Source organism: Herpailurus yagouaroundi, unplaced genomic scaffold (genome assembly GCF_014898765.1).
Source record: "Herpailurus yagouaroundi ecotype Mexico unplaced genomic scaffold, PumYag 28, whole genome shotgun sequence".
Lineage (NCBI taxonomy): Eukaryota > Metazoa > Chordata > Mammalia > Carnivora > Felidae > Herpailurus > Herpailurus yagouaroundi.
Window position 1 is genome coordinate 63,046,669 of NW_024412376.1, and position 8,731 is coordinate 63,055,399.

General features: G+C 40.3%; 1 long non-coding RNA gene across 1 annotated transcript in view; it reads right to left on the reverse strand.

Annotated features, from left to right (window-relative positions):
• Positions 1-393: 393 nt before the first annotated feature.
• The window catches only part of LOC121029969 (uncharacterized), a 137,421-nt gene continuing 129,083 nt past the window's right edge, over positions 394-8,731 (reverse strand). The window contains exon 3 of the long non-coding RNA XR_005790007.1: positions 394-677. This is a non-coding gene — a long non-coding RNA (uncharacterized LOC121029969). The remainder of the gene's footprint in view (positions 678-8,731) is intronic.

Genomic DNA, 8,731 nt, shown 5'->3' on the forward strand with positions numbered 1-8,731 from the left:
GTTACTATTAAATCATTATTATTAAAACACAGTTACTAGGGATCATGGACCACATTCACCAAACATTAGATAAAGTTTGTGATATATCTGATGTAATAAAATGGTAGAAATTCAAATAGTGATCAGGGTCCTGATTTCCTAATTCTTATTTCATTATATTACTTGGTCTTTAATCCTAAGAAAGTTGGGTACTAATGTAATTTTGATTAAACATAATAAGTTATGATAAATAAGCACATCTCACCTACAATTTTGCCACTGCCCCTTCAAAATTTCTCATTCTCACAATTTACTGTTTAAAAAATCAACTTATTTGAATTGAAAGAATATGGTTCAGTTGGAACAGTTCAATGCCCATTAAGTGCACCAGATCCATTGATGCAGAAAATCCCAGCCATTCAATGGTCAACTTTTATTTTAATGCTTTTCTTCTAAAAGTTTCTAGGAAACTGCATCCTTTTCAAGAATTCAAGTCACCCTGGTACCAATGAAGTAAAACTAGTATAAATGTACAAAGTCTAAGAACTGATCTCTGTTTTTCAAAAGAGGGTGCTGCATCCCAGATTTGTAAAGAAAACTGGTCTGGACACTGTGAGATTTCTGGAATTCCCAATTTTCCAGCAGGTGTAAACACTGAAATAAATCTTTTCTTGGCTGCCAAACCAGGAGGAATCTACCTGAAAAGAAAGGGGAAGAATGTCTTATCAGAGTGTGCTTTTTTTTAATGACATTGTTTCTTATAAAAGAAGATGATACAGTTAGTTCATGATCAATGAAATATGCATTTTGAGTTGGTCATTAGTGATGTCATCTCAGTCTCCATCAGGCCAATCAGCACAGACTCCTATTGTCTCCTGGACTGTCCATTGCCTCTTGCAGATCAACCATTCTCTGAAATGCCACATACCCCAAAATCAACTTTCTTCATTGTTTCCAGTTCTGTGAAATAATAGGAAAAATGTTTATATCCCTAGTTACTGGCACAGAGCTCCTAAAATTTTTATAATTTCCTAAGTGACAAGAGCACTAAGAGCATTGTGTTGTTGTCGTTAGTCTATTTGTCTTGGGCCCTGGTTCCTGACCCAGAGCTCCTAAATCTCTTGTAATTTGCTGGGTGATGGGCATGTCTTTTGTGCTAATGAGGTGACTCTTGGTGGGCTTCTGGATATCTTCAAGTCAGGGACTAGTCACCAGAAAGACCAAGCCATTATTATTAGAAACCTAGAAATTTCATCCACTTCCCATCCTCCAGGAGAGGGTAAGGGACTAGAGATTAATTTGCAGATTGACCATGATGAATGATCATGATTGATCATTTATATGATGAAGCCTTTATAAAAATCCCCAAAGTACTGGGTTCAGAGAGCTTCCACGTTGCTGAACACATGGAGGACTGGGATGGTGGTTTGCCTGTTGAGGATACAAAACCTCATCCTTTCTCTGTGCCTTGCCCTAAGCATCTCTTCCATCTGGTTGTTCATCTGTGTCCTTTATCATAACCTTTTATAATAAACCAGTAAGTGTGTTTCCCTGAGTTCTGTGAGTCATTCTCACAAATTATCAAACGCAAAGAGAAAAAAATCAAGGAACCGTGACTTATAGCTGGTCAATCAGAAGTACAAGTGATAACTTGGGACTTGGGATTAGCACCTGAAGGGGGGGGGGGTAGTCAGTCTTATGGGACCAGCTCTGAACCTGCGGGATCTGACACCATCTCCAGGTAAATGATGTCAGAATTGAGCTGAATTGTAGGACTCTCAGCTGGTCTAAGAGAATTGCTGGTGTCAGGGGGAAACACACATTTGGTAACTGGAAGTGTCAGAAGTCAAATGTGGTAGTAGCGTGACAGTAAAGGAAACACACAAGATTGTTTTTCCTATAGAAATCCCCAAACTCTTATTCTTATCTCAGGCTTCCCTTAGTAACCCAACTCCCAGTTAGGAGTATACCAGCTAATGAAACTAATTTAAACTAAGATCTAACATACGAAAGGGACTGTTTGTTAATACAAATAGCTCTCTAACCAGTAAGGCCTACAGAATTATGGGAGTCTGAAGGCTATCCCATACTCTGAGACCTTTCCATATACCCTCTAGCCCTCTATACCCTCTATCAACACCAGATCCTTCTCTTGACCAACAACAAATACTTAAAAGGAGGTAAACTAAGATTCAGAATGCAGTCAATCCCACAGATCAGAAATAAGCTTGCTGATATTGCCATTAGACCTGACAGCTAGGCCACTTCAGCATCATGCCCTATTTCATGTTACCCAGGTGTGGTCCACAAACCGGCAATATCACCATCTCCCGGGAGCTTGTTAAACGTGTAGACTATCTGGGCTCCCTCCACCCTGGATACACTAAATCTCCAAGGATTTGCAGACACAGTAAAGTTTGGGAAGCTGCTATAATCTAGAGAGCTGAACATCACCAGCAAGTTTTTAACAGGTGATCCATGGTTGCACTGTGTAAGCTGATCCCCTACTCTTTTTATTAGCAGGAATCATGGGGATATCTGCAGAGCACCTTAGTTCCTATCTGGTCCATATGAAGTAATGGGAGAAGAATGTTCTGGCAGTAGAAACAGCCAAGGCTGGAAGCAAGCTTTGCTCTGTTACCCTCATCTGTTCTCAGCTGCTTTCAGACTTCAAAAATGAACTTTCTGGTTTCAACATTCACACCATGTTATAGTCATTATGGCAGAATGATATCTGGACTCCACATAGGCACTGTATTGACACCTTCGCTATGTGTTACGTTACAAAACCAAAACCAAAGCTAAGGGACATTCAACATAACTGCTCCAAGTGACAAAAATACCTGGACAAAATTCTTTGATGAGCCTTTCTATTGCAAAGATAAATAGAATATTGTTGCCTATAGCAACTGTCACATAATTTTGTCATGTTCATTTTATATTTTGGGAGAGAAGTAAGGATGAGAGCTCACTCATAAAATGAATGTATTGGCAATGCATCTGAGCCAGCCACATCACCTAGAATGAAAAAAACTGTCAAGTGGTCCCCAAATAAGGAATAAAACTAAGTCTCATGTTTGACTCATGTGACTGCAAAAATGTATTTCTTTCATTTCTAAGAACTATGCAAGCCATGAAAGCTGGTGACATGCCAACAGTCAGGGCTCTAGCCTCTAGACCCACATTTGGGGACAAGGAAAAATACTTTCTCTGATTTAACACAGCTAAGCCTAGTGGAAGAATTGCATGTGTTCTCCCTAAAATTCTCCAAGCTAGTCTAATGTGAATATAGAATAGCATGTACTATGTATTTCTGCATAGTTTTTCAATGAGTAGGAAAGAGCCCATAATGGAGAACGTGTAAGGGAGATCAAAAAATGATTTAAAAAGTATAACAAAACACATTCTATCCCAGAAGAAATGGTAACCTGATCAAAACCACATCCTAGTAAAATATTTTGCCAGCATCTTCTGTGTATCGAGTACCTTTTTTCCCTTTGGGTTTTCTCATTAGAAATGAAAATATTAGATGTGGGATTTTTCCCCCAAGAATTTCCTCATTGGCCTTTTCTCACTAGTTTTGGTGTCCTTGTGAAATGAAGAGAAAACAACAGTGGTGAAGAAATAAGTATGTATATCAACCACAAGAGCATACACTAAGCCATGCCTATGTCCCTAAGACTTGCAATAATATCAGGAAAGGCGCATTTAAAAAAAAATCAGGCACCAGAGTCCATGAAAACTTAGTCTGTATAATGTTTCGTTCTCATGAAAACTTGTCTTTCTAACTTCCCTAACTCTAGCTCTACTGTAATTACTTCTTCCACAGCTCTTAAACTACTATACAGACCTTGATGTGATTGTATGTGTAAGGACATTCACTGGACAAGGATCGTGTCTTAAATTCTTCCTACTGCCACAGTTCAGTGTTTGGTACAATGCACACAGAAGCAATCAATGAGTGCTTGTTTTTTAAAAATAAATGAAACTCGGGGCGCCTGGGTGGCGCAGTCGGTTAAGCGTCCGACTTTAGCCAGGTCACGATCTCGCGGTTCGTGAGTTCGAGCCCCGCGTCAGGCTCTGGGCTGATGGCTCGGAGCCTGGAGCCTGTTTCCGATTCTGTGTCTCCCTCTCTCTCTGCCCCTCCCCCGTTCATGCTCTGTCTCTCTCTGTCCCAAAAATAAATAAAAACGTTGAGAAAAAAAAATTAAAAAAAAATAAATGAAACTCATAATTTTTGAAGCAAAAAAGGAAAGTTAAATGGCTCTTTGGTGGAAGCAGAGGGTTAAGTATGGTGAAGCAATAAAAATACTGCTGTCCAAGGAACAGCATGCTCAGTCCATACAATTTGAATATATGCATGTCCGTGAGACATACTGAAAGGAAATCCTTGGCCTAAGCTTTCAAAGCCCTGACCCCTACTGACAGCCATTGCGAGGGGGTGGCCTCAGCCCTTACTCCTGTTGGCTTTCACTTACTCAGAAGAGATGCTAAAAGTCAGGCCTGGATTGCTAATCCTTTCCTTGGGCCCCCCAGAACCACAGGACAAGCTTCCTCTCATATCCATTATATTCATTTGTCAACAACCCTGAAAATTTTGGATAAACAGTGGGAGTAAGGAAAAGATGAGATAGAAAGAGAGACAGAGACACAGAGACAGAGAGATAGAGAGAGAGTAGGGACTGCACCCCATCTGCCAACACACATACAACATAGCCCAGATCTACCAATTTGGTTTAAAAGATCTACCTGAAGCTACACTGTCCTCATTAATGCCATCAAGAAATGTCAGCCTTAGGCACCCTTTATCTTCATGACTCTTTCCTTCACTATGTCTTGTTACTATTTTGTTTTACCTGCCAATTGTGCATGATCTACTTAGCTGTCTCATGAAAATGCTATGTAACAATACCACAGAAGACATTAAACTTAATAGAAAGTCCTCTAATATTTTGGCCCTTCATTTTCAATATTAAGCTTTCTTATTCAATCACAAAAGAAGCAGTGGGTAAGGTAACAATGTTTAATTTAATGACTTCTTTGAATTTTGAAAATGATTTAAAATTATCTCCTGCTTATACTGGGAGAAAAATTTAAATAAAGTTCTCAAGTAACTTCATTTGGCAGTGAATTTTCAAAATAAGTGATGATCATAGAGCCATGACCAATTTTAGATAGATATGTGTGTTGTTCCCAGAAGGTTGACTACCTCTGGCATTGCTAAGTCAGGAGGGGACAGCCCATGAGTCTCCCTTTGGCAATGAGCACCCATATGTAGTCAGAAGTACATATATGGAAAACATAAAAACATCCTCTGTTTTGCCAAAAGCCTGTCTCAGTGTCTCCTCTGTGTGGGCTCCACCATGTCTTCCAGAGCCTAGAAGCCCCACATCCATGTCTTCTAGAGCCCCACATCTTTTGATGTCTCAGGAATGAAAACTTCTTGCTCTTGATGCTTATTGTCTAGACTTCATCATTTTGCGTGCTAACCCATGACATCCAGGACTACCTTACTGTATGAAATCAAAATCCTTCCCTTAGTCTGTCTGAAACTAAAGCAAACCAGTCCCCTCCTGCCAATTCATATTCTTTGTCCTGTTCACTTTCATTATTCCTGATCTTCTGCTGCCCCAGAGTGACAATTTGGCATGAGTTTGCATCCTTTACAAGTCCCTATATATGCACTCCATTATTAATGAAAATATGGCGTCACTGCTAAAATTTCTCCAAAGAGGAATCTGTGGTGAAAAGCCTTAGAAGGCAGGAAAGAAAAGGGCATGGCCTTTCACTACATTAGGAACATCCACGTGACCACAGAGAGGTTGAAATTAGCCATGCAACAGGCTTAGGGGTAGTGAATTCTCCACTTTATGCTCAGCTCCATCTTTGTGACCACCAACGACCAGTGTGATTCCTTGAGAGACTAACCCCCATCAGCAGTTGAGCTTGGCACAGAGCCCATTTTCTGCTCCACTTGCAAATACCTTCTTAAACCACCTTATATGAACAGTTCAGTTCTCAGGCTACTCTAGCACAGCTGTGGCCAGCTGCACTCAGCCTCCAGCCCAGTCATGGATTATGTACCAGATGATTCTTGTCCACTGAAAATACTAGAAACAACAAGGAATACATCATACTGCTGAGAAACTGGATCCACCAAGAGAGACCAAAGGAAAGCTATGACATCTGAGGAACAGGCAAACACTTCTGCAAGTATTTGCTGAAACAGGTATATTATGAGGAAATTAATCCCTGGATTCCCAGACACACATTTATTTTCTGGTTGCTTTGTTTTTAATTTTGTTTCTTTCTGGTGGGAGGAAGTTTAGGAGAAAGAGAAACTCTCTCATACTTTACCCAATACGTTTTCTTTTCTTCTCTGTCAGACTGTAAAAACAACTTTGGATACTCTACTGGAATGTTGTCACAGTGCTGAATTTGGAAGCCGATAGAACTATGGCCGGAAAGGACAAAGAACGGAGGCTCCACGTGGTGTAATGAGTAACACCTTTTAAAACCCAGAAAACCGACCAACATTTGAGAACTTGGTCCAACCAAATATTTCTATATATAAGAGTAGGCAATTACAATTTGAATTGCTGCTATTAGGTAGATAATTTAAACTCCACACAGTAGCTGGATGTTTTCAAGGTAAAGGCAACTTAAAAGCATTATTATTTGAGCATTATTAACCTCTTCAAAATGCTTCTTGGCAGAGGTTCCCAATGGCCTTCACTGAGTTTCTGTTGTTCTTTCCCTCCTGCTGCTCTGTGTCTTCCCACACTCAGCGAGTGGAACATTTGGATCATTGTTAAAGTGGCTGAGGGAAGAGACTGAGAAAAAGAAAAAATTGAAGAACAGTGTTACTCTCTAGTAGGAATAAATATTTGACTTGAAAAGTGCCTAACAATAAATCTCAGCTACACGGACAGACACACAACTGCAACACTGCTATTGTGTTCACATATAAGACCTTTGAAGAATACTCTCAGTATTCAAGCATGAAAAGTTAAATGTGCCTTGATTTGATTCACGCTTTCCCAGTGTGCCCAAGTCTAATAAAGTTTTCCTTTTCAAAGAGCTAAGTGAACTCCTACCTCTTGTCTCTCCACTTGCTAATTATTTAAGAGATGGTTTAATGCCATGGTTGAAAATGTAAGAAGTTTTTATTACTGAGGGTCAATATTCAGTCCATGGCAAAACAGTTTACTTCATGATACTTCTTAAAATTCTTTTCCCACTGACAAATTTGGCCCTTTCACAGAGGCAGGATCAGTGAGCTTCTGGAGGGAGAAAGCCTCAGGTTTGCCAAGAGACTCCCCTACTAGGCTGATGACACCTATTAAAACTCCAGAAAGGAAAATCCTCCGGAGGTCAGGCAGCAGGATTTGCAGTCCCAGGTCCCAACTGTTTCTCAATTTAAAGTGAGTCAGGCAATGGCGCAAGAACATTCCAGGTGCCTGAAGGAGCCTGAATTGTTTTGCAACTTTAAAGGCATCCTTATGAAGCGAACAGGTCATGCAGAGATGATGCTACTGTTTCTGTGAAATTTTAGTGGGACCCAGAGCAAACGGCAAACCCATTTGGCATTCATCTTTTTTTTTTTTTTTAATTTTTTTTCAACGTTTTTAATTTATTTTTGGGACAGAGAGAGACAGAGCATGAACGGGGGAGGGGCAGAGAGAGAGGGAGACACAGAATCTGAAACAGGCTCCAGGCTCCGAGCCATCAGCCCAGAGCCTGACGCGGGGCTCGAGCTCACGGACCGCGAGATCGTGACCTGGCTGAAGTCGGACGCTTAACTGACTGCGCCACCCAGGCGCCCCTCATCTTTTTTTTAATACCAGCTTCTGCCCACCATATATCTCAGGGCATTAAAAGGTGTTTTTGCATCTCAGAAACAAGTTGGAAAGAACAGACTTCACTGAAGGCATGCTCATTCTGGATTTAAAATCATTTACATGTGGGACTTGGAGCAGAGAACAGAGTGAGAGTCATCTGTGGCAGAAACTGCTATAGTTGTCCCTCACTATCTTTTTTACTTATATTTTATTTTATTTTATTTTATTTTATTTTATTTTATTTTGCTTCCTATGGTCATAGAATTCCTAAGCTAGTTAGGTATTTGACCACCTGAAATAAAGACTTTTTTCCCAGTGTCTTTTCATTTAGGTATAGCCATTTTCTAAATTCTGGCCCGAGGGGTATAAATAGAAGTGATATGTGTGAGCAAATTATGGTAAATAATCTTAAGGGGAGAGGATAGATATATCTTCTTCCTTCTCCTTCTTCCTGCTACTTGAAAAGGAACATGATGGCTGGAGCTGAAGCAGCCTTCTTGGATCATAGGGTGACCTTAAAAAAAGATGTCATATGTGGCAAAACACCAAGCTAAGAGGCACTAGATCCCTCAGGGCTTTGTGGAGAACAACCTTGTTAATGGCAGTGAAATTTTTTCTCCAGACATACAACAGAGACATAAACAATCTCATTTTGAATTTTAGTGTTACTTTAAACCAACTCTTTTCCCAATATATCATCTGACACATTTTTACAATGCCCTAGCTCAAAATGCTTCCAGATGCAGTTTGTGTTTATTTTTGTTTGTTTTTTAATGCATCCATAGCTTTAAAAAGGAAAAAGGAAAGGAAAGGAAAGGAAAGGAAAGGAAAGGAAAGGGGAGAGGAGAGGAGAGGAGAGGAGAGGAGAGGAGAGGAGAGGAGGGGGAGGGGAGGGGAGGGGGAGGGGAGGG